Raw genomic sequence first — 17,723 nt, forward strand, 5'->3', positions numbered from 1 at the left:
CCACCCCCGCGGCGGGCCAGCCCGCCGAGCCCGGGCGGGCTGCAGAGGGGAGGCCGGGCCCGCCGGCCCCCGGCTCGGCTCGGGGGGCTGCGCCAAGAAGGACGTTTGTCACCTCGGCGCGCGTACAAGGAAAAAAAAAAAAAAGAAAGAAAAAAAAAAAAAAAAGGGAAGAAAAAAAAAAAAGGGTCCCCAGGATGAATAATCCGCCTCGGAAACTCACCTCGCTCAGCGGGCGTTAAAGGCACAGCTCCCGCTCCCGCGGGCGGCGGGGGAAAGCCTCAACTTCTGCGGGCGGCGCTGGCGGAGACTTTCCCTCACTTGCCGCGCATGGTGCAACTCCTCTTCCCCCGGGGTCCCGGCCAGCCTGCGAGGAGACTGTAAATCCCCCTCGCCGCCGCCGCCGCCGCACACGCCTCCTCCTCCCCCACCGCGCGCACAGGCGGCACAAGGAAGTCCCGGAGAGTGGGAAGGGGAAAACGGAAAGTTTTGGGGCGGAATGGCGGTCAGGAGGTGCCGCCGCTCGGCGCGGCTCCGCCGGCGGCGGGCAAGTGGCGGGGCCGGTGCGGGCGCGCGGCGGCGGCGGGAGCGGCGCTGAGGGGAGCCGGCCGCGCCCGGGGCCCGCCGCCGCCGCCGCCACCTCCGGGCGGGCGGGAGGGAGGGGAGGGCGGGCGGCGTGAGGGGGACACCGGGGGGCGAGCTGCGGGGCCCGGCGGGGCGATGAGGGCCGGGGTGGGGGGCTAACCCGCCGCGCCCTCCCCCACCCAGGTCCGGCGCAGCCCCCACGCGCGCAGGCAGACGCGCAACTTCAGGCACCGCGGGCGGCCCCGGCGCCGCCAACGCCCCCCGGGTGCCCTCAGGTAACTCCCGCCGCCCGGCGCGCTCGGTGCTGCCGGGCCGCAACGCCCTGCGCCGCCCCCGCCACAGGCGCCCGGGCGGGCGGGCACGCAGGCACGGGCACGGAGGGGGCAGCCCCGCGTTCACCTTGGGCGAGCCCGGCCGCCCGCCGCAGGGCCCCCCTCGCTGCCCTCCCCCCGCACGGACGGCGCCGGCGGGCGCTCCGGGCCCCGCTCCCGCCGGCCGTTATTACCGGCACTGTTACTTATCACGGCTAAGTTTGGGGTCGGGGAGGCGCACGGAGCGGCGCCTCACGCCCGGCTCTGCGGGGCCGGGCCGGCACGGGACCGCATTGTCAGAGCCCGCACGCAGGCGAACAAGGCACACATCGCTGTCAGCTACCGCGGCGCCTGGTCCGCACGCCGAGGCGGGCAGGGCGCGGCGAGGCACGCTCCCCGGGCCGGGCTGCCCTCCCCGCACGGCACGGCACGGCACGGCACGGCACGGCGGCTGCTCCGCCACCGCGCCGCGGGCAGCGCCCCGGTGCTCGGCGAGGCGGCAGGCTGACGCGGCCTCCATACTTGTGAATCAGCAGAAACGCCGGGCTTTATTGCTCGTCCGTGGAAGCGCGACACTCGGGGTGGGGGGTGGGGGTAGTGGTGCAGAACCACTGCTGCTCTTTAGCCCCCAGCCTGCCCGTCCTGTCCCACGCGTGTCCCCGTCCCGTGTGTCCCGCGTCCCCCCCGCCCCCCATCCCCCGGGCGGCGGTCGCGGCGCGCGGCCCCGCGCCGGCCGGATGATGCAACGCGGCCCGGCTCCATGTGCTTCCCCTCCCCCGCCCCGGCCGCGGCGGGCGCCGGGCTCCAGTTTTTTCCGCCTGGAGGGTCACCCGGCGGCTGATTGATTCTCCTTTCGCCCTGCTCAGTCATTCGGGGTTGGAAAGTAAATAACAAGTTGACATCATTACCGCGCTCCGCAGTGCCCCGCCGCGCCGCGCCGCTACCGCCCGGCGACGAGTAGCTGCGCACCCAAAATCCCCGCCGCACCGCGCCCGGGCCCCGGGCCTGCTCCCGCCCGCCGAACCCCGGCACGGCGAGGCCTGCTGCCGCCCCCGGCTCGGCTCGTACCTCCGCAGCGCCGGAGCGGGGGCCCGCCACGCTTTTTGTGGCCGTCGCTGCGCCGCGACCCCCCCTCACCCCGCCCGGCCTCACGGCTAATGTCATGCAAATTATAAGATTATCTGGATGTTGCCCGGGTGTTCTGCCTCGGTGGGCTCATCCTGGTGACAGCGAGACTTCACCCCCCGCCCCGAAACTCGTATTTATTAGTGGTTTATTTTTCCAAATGACCTTTCTGCTTTTTTTGCCTTTTTTGGGTTTTATTTTGACATGAAAGGGAATGTCATGCTCGTTACACATCTAGCCCAGAACCTACATACATGCTGTCACCGAGAGTTCTTATGGAAAAAATATGACGTCATCCGAGGCAAGCACAACAAAGATCATCACTACACACGTTCATGTATGTTTTGAAACAACTCTCAGAACGCCAGGGAATGTTATTGCGGGCTAATGTGGCTCATTTTCACGTTCAGATCCTGGAGATCGCAGCGCAAGGCCATCACACAGGCGCGCAAACAAAGGTCTCCTGTTCTAAATCAGCTCCCATTTTTCTGACTTATTTTTGAAATCAAAACCTACATTAGGTTTTCATTACTTGACAATGTAAACAAAAGTCCCTCCTGGTTTACAGTGAGATGGCAGTGACTTTTTTGTTATGGTGCTTTTTGTTTATTTGCTGTCTTTTAAAGTGTTGTGGGCTTCCAAATGAGGTAAACTCATCAGAAAATAGTCCTTAATCAAGACTTGCCTAGCTTTTGAGGCTTGGTGTCCCAGCAAGGAGGCTGGGACTGTTCCCACTCCTGTGTTCTGCAGAGAGCAATAAAGCTCTCACCCCCTCCATCAGGCCCAGGGTCCTTGCTGCGTGTTTGATTTTTCACTGCTGAGGAGCAGCACGTGTTCATCCTATGCCACCTGGATGCTCTGGCTCGAACCTCCAGCTCAGTAAGCCCCCGCGTCCCGGCTAATTTTCAAATTAATTTTCAATTAAAATAAGAAAAAAAAACAACAACCAAACAAACAACTGTAAAGTGATGGTAGAGTAAAAGATAGAAGAATGAATCGTGGCTCTGGCCATTACAGTATTTTTGGCCTTCGTGTAGCAGAAGACCCCAAAGCGACCATGTATAAAAGAAATCACCAGGTTTTTGAGAGTCTTGGTTTTTCGGTTTCATAACTCATGACGCAGCAGCGGTGATCAGTGGCAATGCTACGGCCCTGCAGCTCCAAACGAAGGAAGCCAGAGTTGTGGTTTCTTACCCTCATTAAAATGGAAACCTAAACCTGAAACAATCAAAGTCAAGGGCTAGCAGGGTTGGCCTACCGTGGAGATAATGGGATCATAAGACAAAATATTTTGCATTTTGAAAGATGAAAGACATTGTTATTTTTCTAGTGCTTCATCGTCACTGTGTTGGTAACTGTTTCTAACTAGGTTTTTCCCCCACACACTGTTTTTCAGTTCTCTGTCTATGCAGATGAAAGTAAGCTCTCTCAAATAAGTGAATCATTCAAAAATAAATAATTTGTTCTACTTTTATGTAGCTGTAGTTAAATAATTCTCCTCACATAAAAATCTGAAATATGGATTAATTATTTACTCCTGCTATGAACTGTAAAAAAAGTGGGTCTGCTAATCTGCTAATTAAATTTTTAAGAGACTTAATGTACAAAATTTTGATATGATAGTGAAAACTGAACTGGTGTTTTATCTTGAATAGATGCCTCAAGACTATTTGGGTAGAGGTGCAGTGTGCAATTCTTACGTTGTAATACGTAGATACTCTATAAACTGAAATGTGACATGGTAGGCACTAGTTCTGCAACACTTAGAAATAAGTTAAACATAAATGCCTAGCTTTCCTATTATGAGTTGTCCTGCCAGACAATTTGTGGAGGGAAAGTGAAGACTCCTAGCACATTATTGTTATTGTTATTGTTGTTATTATTATCATCATTATTATTGTTATTATTATTTAGCACACCTGTGGTGGCAAGCTTTTACTTCTATGTGGGCATCTTTACAGTATTTGCTATTTTTCAGATAAATGTTCTCATAGAATCACTGATGTGAGCAACTGCTACGCAGCATCAAAAGATGGTTTCTCATTTAGCCACTTGTTAATACCAAGAATTTCACTTTTAAAAGGAAATTCTGATTGACTAAGATATTTTCAGGAATTGAGACAATCACTGGTAATTTTTTTTCTTCACGTATTACTTCATTGATATCTTTGGACTAGACTGAAAGCTTTTGCTTAATTCATGAACAGTTGTGCAAGCAGACCCCTTGAGTAAAAACAACATTATCACAAATCAAAAAGCAAAGCGGGAGACCTTGTTTCAAAGTTTTTAGAAGGCAAAACTGTCAAGAATATTTTGATTTTGCAAAGCAAGCATGGTCTGACCCTTTTTCTACCCTCTCTACCCTTTTTCTCTCCATGGTTTGCTTCATATGGCTTGTAATACCTGCATTTCCTAGCGGTATTTTTTCACCCACCTTTTTGAGATGTGAAGATCTAGATTCCTTGGACTTGAACCGGAATTCAATTGACTCCGATAGGAATCTAATAGTTTCTGATATGAATTTTGATGCTATTACACTGTTGCAGAGGTTGCAAACTGGGATGTGCTATTCATAGTTTCTTCCCTGTGCCGTTATACAATCAATGCACATCTTCCGCTGCTCAGGGACACTGCGTATTAGGTAAGCGTTATGCCGAGTGTATTTTTGCTTCTTGATATAAGATAAGAACATACTCAGTGATCCTTCCAAAGTACAGTTGCAAAAATCAAAGTAAGTTAGGGCAACACTCCTATTTACTATATTGTTTCGTATGTGGAACATATATTTGTTATTACTTAAGGTAAAATAAATCAGAAACTTTGATGCATGTAATCTACACTCCTCTGATTGTTTAGTGGGCTGACACAAAGGGCTGAGCTAGCTGTATGTGTCCCTTAGGATCCTCAGATGGAACAGAGATTTTTTTTATGTTGCTCTAATTTACTCTTAGAGACAGTTTGGCCTCCTGCCAGTCTGGGATAGAAAGAAGAGGGAGGTGATCATCTCTTTCCTTGTCTTCCCTCATCCATGCAGTGTTGCATGGCCCCAGCTGTGCTGAATTAATGCCTGGGACAGCTTATGATTTCAAGCCTTTTTTCCGCCCATGAAAGATTTTAGAAGAGAAAGCAGTTCTACCTAGGAGCTGGCAGCAGTGAGTGAAACACCTAGAGAATTAACAGGATCAGATCCCCTGTGGAGAAGCCAGACTTAGGCAGAGGTTGTGCTGTGGATGTGAGAGATGTTAGCCATGTATCAGTTAGCCATGTATCATCTCGCTCAGTTGCTTGGGCATTCTGGAGGTACATGAGTCCTGAGCATTGTGACAGTGCTGTCGGATGTCCTGTAAGGATAATCTTACCTTCTGAGGCCAGCAGCAGGAGCAGCCCTGCTAGCATACTTCTCAACGTGGCTAAAGTGAGGTGGGAACCAGGAGCCTAGCCCTGGAGAAGACTTAGCCTTCCTGAAGAGCTCTTGTTAATACAGATTATAGAAAGGGCCCAGTGGGGACCTTTTCAGGAAAGCCTCGAGGAGAGACCAGTCCCTCTCACGAGAAGCGTGCATGCAAAAGAGCAAGCAAACAAGAGTTTGATGGAATGAGGCGTGTCTGTCTACATAAGCAAGTAGATCAGTGCAGGTGGGTAGGATGAAACAGTGGTTGTTTCAATGCAATTCAAACATCTGCATTGCACCGACATCTGCCTCCAGATGCCTCTTGGGGCTGGGGGTGTCGAGCCCCAGGCTGGTCCTGCAGACTGCCTGATGGTGGTGGATTGGGAGCAGCTTGGACACGCTCCTGAGGTGCACCAGTTGGGTTAGTTTCACCGAAAGGGAAACCAGTTCTCATGCTCAGAAACCACTCTGCTCTGCGTACCAAAGCACAGTAGGGGAGGAGAGTCAGGAGATTAATTTTAGAAGAGCACTCCTGATTTAGACTGAGAGTGGTGTAGATGCAGTCTGCCATAGTTCCCTGTTTCTACTGACATTGCCTTGTATAATATTTTACACTTTAAAAGGTTCCCCTTAATTCAGTGGAATTACTCAGGATTTAAAGCATGATTCACTGTTGTAAAATGTACAACATATGGATTGCTTCCCTTGCTAAATGCAAAATTTTTGTCTCAAGAATTCTGAAATGGCTTTTCTTTACACAATCTCTATGGCTACTGAAGCACACAAGGTGTGCTGTATCACTTCTAGATGCAAGCTGCTATTTTTGGCAACAATGAATAGAGTGGTGAAGGATTCTGAAGAAGCTCACATACATGATGCTAACGCTGGCAAAAAACTAACCCAACTGGGAGTGCCGCACCTGGTGCCACAGCCGAAAGAGCTGCTGTGACTACTGGGTACGCAGAAGGGGACACGTAAGGAAAGAGAACAGAGGTTATGCTACCTGTCTGCTTGGCACTGGTGGGGTGACTACTGGTGGGAGTAAAGTAGTCCTATTTAGTTATCTTCAAGATAGGATGTCGATAAATTGGAGGAATTACAAAGAGTACTGATAATGACAAAAGGAATGGAAAATGGCTTACTTGTAAAGATAAGGATCTGTTTAACTTATCGATGAAGTAACTTAACCCTCTGGAAGAACCAAGGTGTGCGAAAAGAGCTAGCAGAGATTCTTCAATTTATCACACAAAGGTAGGGAGATGCACAGCTAGAAGTTACAAAGCAGCAGGTTTTTAAGGACAGAGAAAATTAACCAGCGAAATCACTGGTATGGATATTCTTTAACTGGAATCTTAAATCAAGCATGGCTACTGAGTCTCAAAAGGCACCAAGAAGTCCTGTGGCCCATGCTACGATGTTATACAGTTAAAGCAAACTATTGCAATGGTGTTTTCTAGCTTTAAAATCTTCAAACACAGACCTCTGAGAAGTGGTATTTTTAAGAACCAAGTGTTGTTGGCTAACTATTTACTTACCAGTCTAATACAAATTTCTCTCAAGCCTATTGTAGATATCCTAACAACAGAGGAGTTTTACTTTGCTTTCCCAATTTGCACATGCATTATTTTTACAGGTGTGTGCAAAGTGACTGGTTTTCTATTTTTAACAGGAATAGCTTTGTTTAAAACAAAGATTTTCGCTGAAGTTTTGGGATATTTTTCTTTTCGTATCCTAGAAGTTATCTCTAGGACCTTACCCAAGACAGGGAAGAAAAACAAAGAAATGTGTAATATCCAAACTCTTTGCTGTAGCAGTAAACCAAACTATTACAAGGGTAATGAGTCAGACCTGCTTTTCGGTTTTAATTTCCATGTGGCTGTAGTTGACCTCATGCAGTTTACCCCCTCTATTCACAGGGTGCAGTGCTCTACATGAACATGAATAAAAATACATGAGAGGGAGGAGAAACTCAGCTTATTTTCGATGATTAAATTTAAAATGTAGTACTAGTAAATGTTTAAAAGACAGTTATAATATTCAAAATGGAGTAAAAATCAATATTTTAAAAGTAAAAATAGACTTCCTAATTCCACTCTTTGGCCAGCTGTTAAAAAATTGGGTATTTACATTAAGACATTCAGGCACCAAATGTATTTTTAGTCTCTGTCTTGTTCCCCTTGAAATCAACAGTGGTTTTGCACCTACTTCAATGGGAGTATAATAAGGCCCTTCATTTACAATACCTTATAACTACTGGGAAAACAGTGGATACAATCGGGATGAACGAACCTTTAGTAAGTAATCTTTTTTGTACTATTGCAGTTCCTAAATAACACAGAAAGTCATTTGAAAGACTGAGCAGTGATGGAGAAACAGGTTCATTAAATCAGTACAAATCTCCATTACAACCAAAACAGTTCCTTAATTCTTTACTGTCCTTATTCTAGACCCTAGTATTCCTACTTCCATCTGTCAGTGCTGCTAAGTGAGAAGTTCCTTTCTTCCTTCATTCCTTCCTCCCCCCTCCCTGTCTCCATCCTCATTGCATTAGCCCCCCAGGTAACCCATTTTTGCTGCAGCCCCACACCACACAGATGCTGCACCTCATCCTTTTCATTGAACCCTACAGTGCTGACATTTTCTCACTAATTTGAGCATTTCCCTTGATGTTGGTATTAGAAACACAAGTTAGGAAAGATAATTGGAATGAAGTAGTTTCTGTATGCCCCTTAGCCATCTTCCTTGAATATCTTCCTGGTGTGGCTGAGTTTTAACTACACATTTTGAGAATTCCAAAACCAGGTTTGACAGCTTGGGCTTCAGACTATAGCTTCCTTGCGTTGTGTCATGGTAAGTTTGTGACTGGCAATATTTTCACAAGCTGCAGTTGCTTATGGTTCCTCTGTGTAATTTGCTCTGTGTAGACTGCTGCCTTTTTTCTTTTTTTCTTGATAAAGAGGAGAAATATTAAAAGGACATAAAAGAGTACATTGTTTTGTGTTTTCTGTACTATATTCTTTTGTTCTTTTATTTTCAAGACTTTAAGCATTTCATTTAAATTCAATTGAAATGTTGAAATGAAGGATGCAAATCTGTGAGTCAGCTTGAAATATTTTGAATCATTTACACAAGCTTCCTCATTATAAAATTATTTCTTTATGTAGCCTTAGAACAGAATTAGCTTGTCAGCCCTAAGCTTTTTCTTCTTTTTTTAAGGATGCTGACCATCTAATGCTAACTAACTTATCTAAAGTGGCATCTCTAACTCTGTCAATCATGCAAGACTGGAGAAAACATAACTGAGAAGTGAGGTAAGCCCAGAATTTTCATAAATATACTAAAAGTGGAACCGAAAGTACCCTTGGGTATATTATTAAACTTGCTATATTTTTCTTTTCTTTTTCTTGAAGAGAAACGGAATCGAAAACAATCATTGTATGCATTATCAAAAATTAAAAGCTTTTGAAAGAAAATTTAGATCTAAAGTCAATATTTTTATGAGTTCTAGTGTAACACTAATTGCAATATTTTCTGTTTCTATATATTAACAAATCTAGATCAAGCCCTTTGTGATAAGAGTAGAGGCAGTGTCTTTACATACTTATTGTTGTGTATTTGTACGTTTATTCACTTATTTCCCTATTAGAACTTGAAGAAGCCTGATACCAAAATTACCCTGAGGCAAAAATCTTTAAACCAATATGCAATACACAAAGGATTTTTGCAACACAGGGATACTATCAGGTTAAAAGATATCAACTAAAATGGCATCTAATTTCAGCACTAAGTGTTCACAGAATCAGGTTTAAAGTTATCAACTAAAATGGCATCTAATTTCAGCACTAAGTGTTCACAGAATCAGCCTCAAGATTAGGGTGAGACTGTGTTGTTGTTCAAGCTGATTGCTCTGTAACTTCCCAGATAGAGAAAAGACTGGTTTGGGGGGGGTGGTGGTGGTGGTGTTGAGTCTTATGGACTCTCAGTTCTACAAATCTGTCCCTCCAGATGAACTTGGACTTAATTGTAAGAGCAGCTGCAAGATTTTCAGCTGTCACGCAATTTCCGTAACAGTCTACATTTACACTCATCAATGTCTATATTTACTATTGTAAGAGTAATGAGTAGCCTAGCCAGAAAGATTTATCTGAAAACTAGAGCCATGTGAGCATTTGCAACTAGAGTGTGGTCACTAAATAGAATATAATTACTTTTTCTCTCTTTTCTTTGCCCAGTGCCAGGAGAAGCTAACCAGCTTGCCTTCCATAAGGGTGAGCTTCTGTGGAAGCTTCCCGATTGCCTGCAAAGTCACAGATTGCCCAAATCTTTCTGGTAGGGTATATGTTAACTTTGGTTGTTATCTTCTTTTGCTAAGTCTAAAAATTGCTGTAAAGCAGCAAAGCAATCATCAGATTTATCAGCCAAAACAAAGCTGTGAAATTACTTATTTTTCAGCATTATTTGAGGGCTCGCAACCATAAATGTTATTTATGTATATGTATTTGCACACATCAAGAAACACACAGACACCCTATACAAATATGCTTCATTTAAAAACCCACACCTTGGACCTGACACATGAGCCTTTACCCTTCTGAAAAATCCAGCTGAAATCAGCTGGACCAACGAGCCAGCAGTCCTTTACTGCATCCTGTCGGTGCAACGAGAAAGGTTTTGTTGTTCAGTTGCACTGCAAGATTTCTGTTGCTTAGTGGTATACTAGGGCACTTATAACCATCCATCCAGTTATGGCCATGTACTCTTTTTACTCCTCAGTAGTAATCAGAGCTTGAAGTTTGGCATTAACCTGTGTTCAGTCCCTGACCAACCCAAACCCAGGAACAGAGCAACAATCATTTCTTTATGCTTTCCCTTCTTTTTGAGGGTAGCAATAAATTTTATCTTGAGGTTTCTTTTTTATTGGAAGATGCTGTAGTGACAGAATTGTAGAAAAGCAGTTTCCCTATTTTATTTCTAAAACAAACAAAAAAAAAGTTCGCATTGTCATCAGCTTACTTTACTTAAAAACTTGCTTTATTAAAAAAAAAACAAAAAACCCCCACCAAAATCCCCTTGAAATGTAGCTACACGCTCCAATCTGTTTTTTAGCATTGCTGATCATACCGTTTTGTTGCTGAACCTGGAGAAGACCATGGAGGGCTGGTGTGCGTGTGTTTGCAGGGATGTACATACACATTTGCCTGAGAGAAAGATGTTTTTCCACAAGGATCCTCTCATGGAGGATCAAATAGCAGAATGAATGCTCCAGCCTGGCAGATGTGCTCGAGTGAGTAAGACAGGGCAAGTCTCCTGAAGGCCAGGGTCACTGGCGTGGGAAGCTGTGCCACCATGCCGACCCATGCCCCGCTCTGCTGGTCACCATGTGGTCCTGTGCAGTCGCAGACCTGAGTTCATGCAACAATACAGCATCCCTTTCAGATGAAACACTATCCTGCTCATACCCGAAAGGTATGCTGAAGCAAAGAAAAACAAGGGGCTTGCCTACACTAGAATGGTTACAGGTGTAGTTTTACTATTACATGTAATTTCAATTGAAACTTTTGCGGTGTAGAGGTAGTTGCAGCAGTATGCCTACCCTTCAACAAGAGAGCAAAATAAACTGTATTTGGGTAGGGAACAAGAATTTATGATGGTATAAAAATATATTAAAATATCACATGCATAATGAATGCAATTAAAGCAATGTGTTTTTTCTAATGTGGATCAATCTGAGGTGACTGTTCAGAGGCAGCAAAGCGAATAGGTACCCAAATGGTGTCCCAGACCTTCTCCAGCTGTTGGAAAATACCTTCCCCCTTTTCCTCCGCATCAGAAATGTTTCAGACCACAGAGAGGATGTTCAGAAGTGCAATGCAGCAGAGCTCCATTAAAGCCAATGGAGTTATTTCCATTTACAACAGCCAAGGGGCTAGTCCCTAATTTCTTTCTGCAGAAGAACGTGCAAAGCAGATTTCAGGTATTTGTTAGGAAGCAGTGGAGAGGTTGCAGGCTTGATGTACTGCCTAAAGATGGTCCCAGAGTACAAAAGAATGACCAAGAGAGGGGCATCCTGTAGGTAATACCCAATTTTTCCCCCTCTAAACTGAATTTTGCACTTTTTTCTTTGCAGTGAATGTAAGCATCTCATTGGCGTGATTGTGTTATTCCTAAAGTGGGCTGCTAATACTTTTGAGAAATACTGTCAACAAAAAATGGAGTCACGTAAAATGCTTATAATTATCTCTAAAATTAGTACCCTTTAAAGAGTGCATTTGCGTGACCCATCAACAGGTCAGCTAAGTACTTTCAGTATGCTTTACTTGTATTTGGCAGAACAATTTCCTTGCTGAAGTATACCAGTGAGTGGGAGAGATTGCAGCTAACAAAGTAAATTAAACATAAATATTTTGGGATTTTTTTTTCTTTACTTTGTGTAGGATTTGGAAAGAAAAAGCAATCTTCAGGTCCAAGTTCAAACAGACCTCACTTACCTTACTCACACTAGCTGCCTTTCTGTTTTAAACCACAAGCCTCTACAGTTGTGAAAAAGCATGAGCTTGAAAAGAAAAACAATATAAAGTCTGGTGGATTCCAAATTTTCCATATAAGCATTCCCTCAGTTTCTGAAAGTTTTAGGGTGGAGTTCTGGCTTTATTAAAACTCATAGTAAAATTACCATAGGCATAACAATACACTTTTAATCTTTAAGGTGATTTGTTTTAATTAATGAAAGTTGGCACATTAGGGAATGTATGAGTTTTCATTCCACCAAAAAAGCAATAAACAAAGAAAATAGATTAATAAATAAACTTACCAAAGTAAAAGTAGAGCTGCATGACCATACATCATAAGAAATGAGCACTTTTTTTCCTAAAATGGTGGACAAAATCACTATTAAACTAAAATGTGACATGTGGAAAAACTTTGTCAGTGAGGTATATAAAAGTATTTTCATTTCTATTTACATTTTTGTTTACATTTATGGTTTAGGATTCAGGGGTTTTTTTCCTTCTCTAGTTACGAATCTGTAAGCTCAGTAGGGCCAAAATCTTTGACTTCCTTTGTGAGAAGGACGTATAGTTGCTGAATAATTTATACTGTATTCATAAGATAATTCGTAAGTGCTGCTGCTTCTCACCCCCCACCCCCAAATCTGAATGCTTTCTGTATCAATAATGCATTCGTCCTCCTGATCCCCTGTGAAATAAGGTAAGAGTATTTATCTTACTGAGAAAGTGGCAAACACACAAAGCAATAGGGTTTTTGACCATAGTTACAACACCACGATCTTGTTCAGGGTATTTTTATGGTGAATCATTACGTTTACAGCAGGGGACATGTGGTGTGAATCTGTAGGTGGTCACTGTGGATGCACACAGCATGAGTGACCATTTGGGACAAGTTACGGAAGTACAGACTCATCTCACTCATGTGGGTGAGAACTTCTACCCCCCAGCAAAGGTGGTTTGGATTCTAGTAGCACGTCCTATCTACCTGCATTTGGCCCAGGCAAAGAAATTGCACTGGGATGCCGTGGGTAGGACAGGAGTGATGGTCAGTATTCCGGTGGGCAGGGCTGCTGTCTGGGGGACCTGGGCAGGCTGCAGCGACGTGAAGTTCAGTGGAGGAAAAAGCAAAGCCCTGTCCCAGGGCTGGAGTAATGCCCTGCAGCAGAAACCAGAGGGGCAGGAGAGAGTCAAAGGCAGATGGGGGCTGGTCCACAGGGGTGCCCAGGGCGCTGGAGTCCACCTCATTTGAGGAGAGGATGGGGGCATGGCAGTTAGTTTGGCCTGGGGGAGGGGAGACCCCATGACTCCCTGAAAATATCCAGCGGGAGAGGAGGAAGAAAGCAGTATCCCAACTTTGCATTTGGCCCTGTGCTGGGAATGGGCTGGGACAGACAATCCCCTTTCCATCCAAATTTATGTGAGTCGGTGATTCCAAGTTCACAGGCTGACTCTGCTGGAGCACAGGGAATGGGGCGAGAGCAGCACCTCTGTAACAAGAGGATATCCTCAGGAGCTAATTTCTGAGACTCATATGTGATGGGAAAGTGCTTTACTTTGCCCTAAGAGTCTGCTGAAAGGCAAAACAGTCCTACATATGCCATAGGGGAAGGCAGGAGTTCAACACTTCCAACAACAATAAAAAAGGAGAATGTTTTTTTTAGAAATTTGAGCATGATTTTAATGGCCTAATATTAATCAGCCAGGTTTGAAAATGAGGGTCAAATTATAAATAGAGCTGAGAGGCACAGTGCACAAAAATACAGTTGTATTTGTGTTAGAAATTTTATATAAATAGAAGGGGGGAAAAAAGCCCTGAAATTTTTCAGGCTTGAATTCCAGCTGCTCTGTTAATGTGAAGTGAAGCCTGCTCTTTCCCTTGTTAATTTTCATTCCTGTGCCTGTGAAACCTGGGTTGGAACCTGCCACCTCCCTCCCACTGCCAGCTCCTCCCGCTCCAGCCTCTCCAGCCCTGTAACTACTAATATGCTTTGCATGAGAGAGATCAAGAACAGGTTCAGTATTTCTAATTGCAATCTGCCCCTTAGCCATGCTAAAATCTAGTGCGGGATCATTAACTGGTGGGTTCCTGCCAAAGTATTTTGGTTCTAGCATGGCCAGAGCCACCCAGACAAATATGTTATTCGGTTAAACAAGAAAGTGTCCCTTTTCCAGCCTCTGCTCGCCTGTGTGCAAACTGCAACAGCTCTGATCCCCTGGTGGTTTGGAGACAGCTGCCATGACTGGCAATAAGACTCTGATCTTGCTCTTCAGTTGCTGTTCTGTGCAACCTTTTACACCAGCTGAATTCATAGCCTGCTCAGTCCTTAATCAGCCTCTGAAGAAACAAGCACGGAAAATATTTCTTTTTTTCTTCTGGAACTTTTTCCACTGAGTTTTAGATGATGTCTGTTAGAGAAAATTTATCAGGCATGGTATGAGCTCTGCCTGCTGCCTACTTATCCCTTCCTGCCCATCCTCTGGCTCGCCTTTTCCTTTTTGTCTCTGCTACCACTAGTGTACTATTTTCTGCTCCTGCATTCTTCCTGAGGTGCCTTGACATTTGCATATTTGTTTCCTAAATTTTATCAGCATGTCCCCATTACAAGAAAAAAGTACCATTTCATACTGTTCCTGAAGTCACATAGAGTTTACCCAGATTGTGTTGTGGCTGTCAGTCAGTAGTGCTGCCATAGGTGTCCTGGACGTCAGGAGCCTGCCGGGTGCTGGGTGGCTCTGGGGGAAGCCCTTGGGGTGCCCTGGTGTTGGGCATGCAGGGGTTCAGCTGCAGTGAGCAGCTGGTACAGGGCTTCTCACTACTGGGTGAATTGTTTGACTGCCGACACCAGTGGACGTTATTGCTTTGACTTCAGGAACAGCCAGTCTGGACCTGCACAGGCTTTGGTGAAAGCGTAACCCTGCTCACTGGACTACGTCCATCATTATGGTCAAACTGCTGGGAGGTTTCTTACTCCAACAGGTTGTGAAGCAAATGGTCTGGATTGTAAATTTATTTGTCAGGCCCGAGTAAGATTATTCTGACTTGAAATTCCTGACTTGGGCAAGAAGGAAACATGCTATACAGTGGGTCATGGTAAGACATAGCATCTTTTCCCTGAGTTCTGCATCCCTTCAGCCATTCTTAAAGGTGCAGTTATAGACTGGATCGCTCCTTGCTCTTCCTGTGACTGTCGTCACCCTTTCCCACCTTACTTGGCTCGCGGTGGGGGCATCGGATCCAATCTTCCTACACACTCAAACATATGGATTCAAGATGTGGGCAGATGTGGGCTGGTCTTGCAGAAGGAGATTGTGTTTTTTACTTTCTCTGAAACGAATAAGCAATTGTCACAATCCAAGCTATTGTGCTGAATTTTTTAAAAAAACAAAGGTTATAAAATGGGAGACCGTGTATGGGTGGCAAAATCAGGCACTAGGTAAATGTGCAGAGCAGGAATATGCTTATTAAATAGGCAACAGAGAATTAGAGGAAACTATTGCAGTTTACATTCAAGTATATTATGGGGCTGTTTATAGGGCCCAAAAGAACTTCCCGAGCATTAACACATGCAGTATGAGACACAGAGGTGGTAGAATCTATATAAAGGTGAATAGACACGTAAAACCAGAATAACTTGTTAGCATTTACATTGTTGCTGCCTTGAGGCTGCGGCAGCTATTTCACCCGCCTTTTAGAAATTCATTCAATGTTTTTTTTTCTGCGGGGTGGATTAAAAGACAGCATTTTTTTAAGGTCAGGGAATAATATCAATGATAAATCAAGCTAAACTTATGCTATTATTTCAGAATAATGAAGGACACATGTAAGAACCCTATAGAGAAAGGTACTGTTACAAATAATGGATTATGAAAGGAGGAGGGGAAGGTTGGGTTTATGTTCTTTTTCCTTCTCTTTAATTACAAAGATCAGATGACATACATCTCTCTGGATCTATACATTTGTGTCGTGGTAGAAATTAATCTCTTATCACCCTTTCCTAGGCAACTCCTCAGAGTCTCCAGACTTGTGGACGAAGAAGAAAAGGAGAAAATTATGACAGCAGAAAAAATCTGTGCAAATAAATCCTGAGTAATGAGAGAGAAAGTGAATTTTATTCACACTGTTTGGTTTTGACTTTTAACTCAAGTACTGAAAAACACTCAGGAGAAAATTTATCTCTCTGTCTTTCTTCAGGGCAGAAAAAGTTCAAAGCGAACATGTGAGATCTCCGATGACTCCTCGAGCAAAGTCACGAGAGAATTAGCCTTCCTGGTAGCTTAAAGGTAAAAAAAAAAAACACAAAACCAACCAAAAAGAAAATCCCTTCCTCTTACACATTTTATCTTGCATTTAACCTCCTTCATAAATTATTGAGAAACATGCCAATTAATAGCTTATCTTTTAAAACATTCTTATCTAGATTTTTTTTTAACAAATAGAGAATTGGATGGGCATTCATCCATCTTTTTATTACTTTTTTCCCACATTAGGGAGTGCTATACATTTCCACAAGCCATAACAAATGGTCCCATTTGCTATGGGATTTGCTGTCAGCTGGGACACAGACTGTGGTATGTCTTTACTACCAAAAAGATTCCTGTTTTAAAGCAGAGGAATCATTATGCATTACTATCCTGCTCTAAAATCCCAGTAGTATCGAATACAGTTTTTACTACACTGTACTTCAGTGATGCTAGCACTGAACTTTACAAAGAGAGGTGACATTACCCAGTATTTTAGAATAAAACCAAGAAAAGTTTGTTTCCTTGAGGGTTTTACTTGGGGTGGGGGTGGGGAGTGAGGAGCGGCAGAAGAATCTCTTTCAGTTATAACAAAGACAAAATAACCCTCTTTTGTGGGAAGTGGTGGGATCTAAAGTAGATCAGAAACGGTGGTAGTGGTGGGGAAGTCAAGTCTCATTGACTCATCCTGTACACCCCTGCGTCTTGATTCTCATGATGTACCCATTGAATGGATTCTGTAATTTTCAAATAAGGTCAGCTTTTCCACAAGTGTGCATTGCTATGAATCCCCTGCAGTCCATGGAGCTACGGTACTGACAGGAGTTGAAACATCAACCTTTTACAATTTTGCCTTTGTCTGTCTATGCCACTGCTTTTCCCTTTCTAGCTGTCTATGGAAGCATAATAAAATTATTTTTTTGCAGTATTTAATTACTGCTTACATTGGCATCCTCCAAGAAAGCTTGAACACTCATGATTTATTCACATATAGGCTTTATTCAACATTTAGCATTTAGTAATTTTATCATTAAACCTTAATGGTTTCTAGAACTTGGTCTATACCTGAAGGGACATGCCTATGAAATTAAAATGGCAAACCCTGTTGCTGGAGGTGTTCCTTGTGCCACAGAAAGGGTTCTGTTTGCTGTGTATATAAGCCAGCTCTCCAAACCAAGATGTGTTGATAAAGGGCACATGCTTTGCTTGAACAACTGCATCTATACTTGGGTTTTGCTACCTGTTTCAGTTGAAGGTAAACTAACAGAGTGCTTTCATATATCAGCTTCTTGCTTCAGTCTTCAAGTAAAGCCCTCATAAAACTTCTAAACTTGATTAAAAAAGAAGAGGAAGGAGAATTACTGATATCTGTGTTTGGTTGCTGCCATGGAAGTCAAGTAAAAAGAAATTACACCTACTCTGGGTGGAACGGTGATTCAGGTCGTTCACCTTTGAAGTTGAAGAGCCTCTAAAAGGAAATGTGGTCCTGTTTCTAAGTGGACGTGTGGAAGGCTGACATTAACACCTTGCACTGAAGAAACTGTTCTCTCCATCCCTTTTCACAGCTGA

The 17,723-nt window shown here is 44.3% G+C and overlaps 1 protein-coding gene and 1 long non-coding RNA gene across 5 annotated transcripts in view; one reads left to right on the forward strand and one right to left on the reverse strand.

Annotated features, from left to right (window-relative positions):
- Positions 1 to 1,502, reverse strand: part of TBL1X (transducin beta like 1 X-linked) — a 199,894-nt gene extending 198,392 nt beyond the window's left edge. For 2 of the 4 annotated variants that reach the window (XM_040582782.1, XM_040582779.1), the window contains exon 1: positions 221 to 574. The gene's annotated coding sequence lies outside the window, so the exon portion shown is untranslated. Of the gene's footprint in view, positions 1 to 220; positions 576 to 1,415 lie in introns of those variants that run through there. The other 2 variants (XM_040582780.1, XM_040582784.1) reach the window with 2 other exon arrangements.
- A 60-nt stretch (positions 1,503 to 1,562) lies between these two features.
- Positions 1,563 to 14,797, forward strand: LOC121082984. Its single transcript, XR_005826198.1, has 3 exons — positions 1,563 to 8,720; positions 9,642 to 9,738; positions 14,786 to 14,797. It is a non-coding gene; the product is annotated as an uncharacterized LOC121082984 (long non-coding RNA).
- The last annotated feature ends 2,926 nt before the right edge of the window (positions 14,798 to 17,723 follow it).

Source organism: Falco naumanni, chromosome 2 (genome assembly GCF_017639655.2).
Source record: "Falco naumanni isolate bFalNau1 chromosome 2, bFalNau1.pat, whole genome shotgun sequence".
In the NCBI taxonomy this organism is placed as follows: Eukaryota; Metazoa; Chordata; class Aves; order Falconiformes; family Falconidae; genus Falco; species Falco naumanni.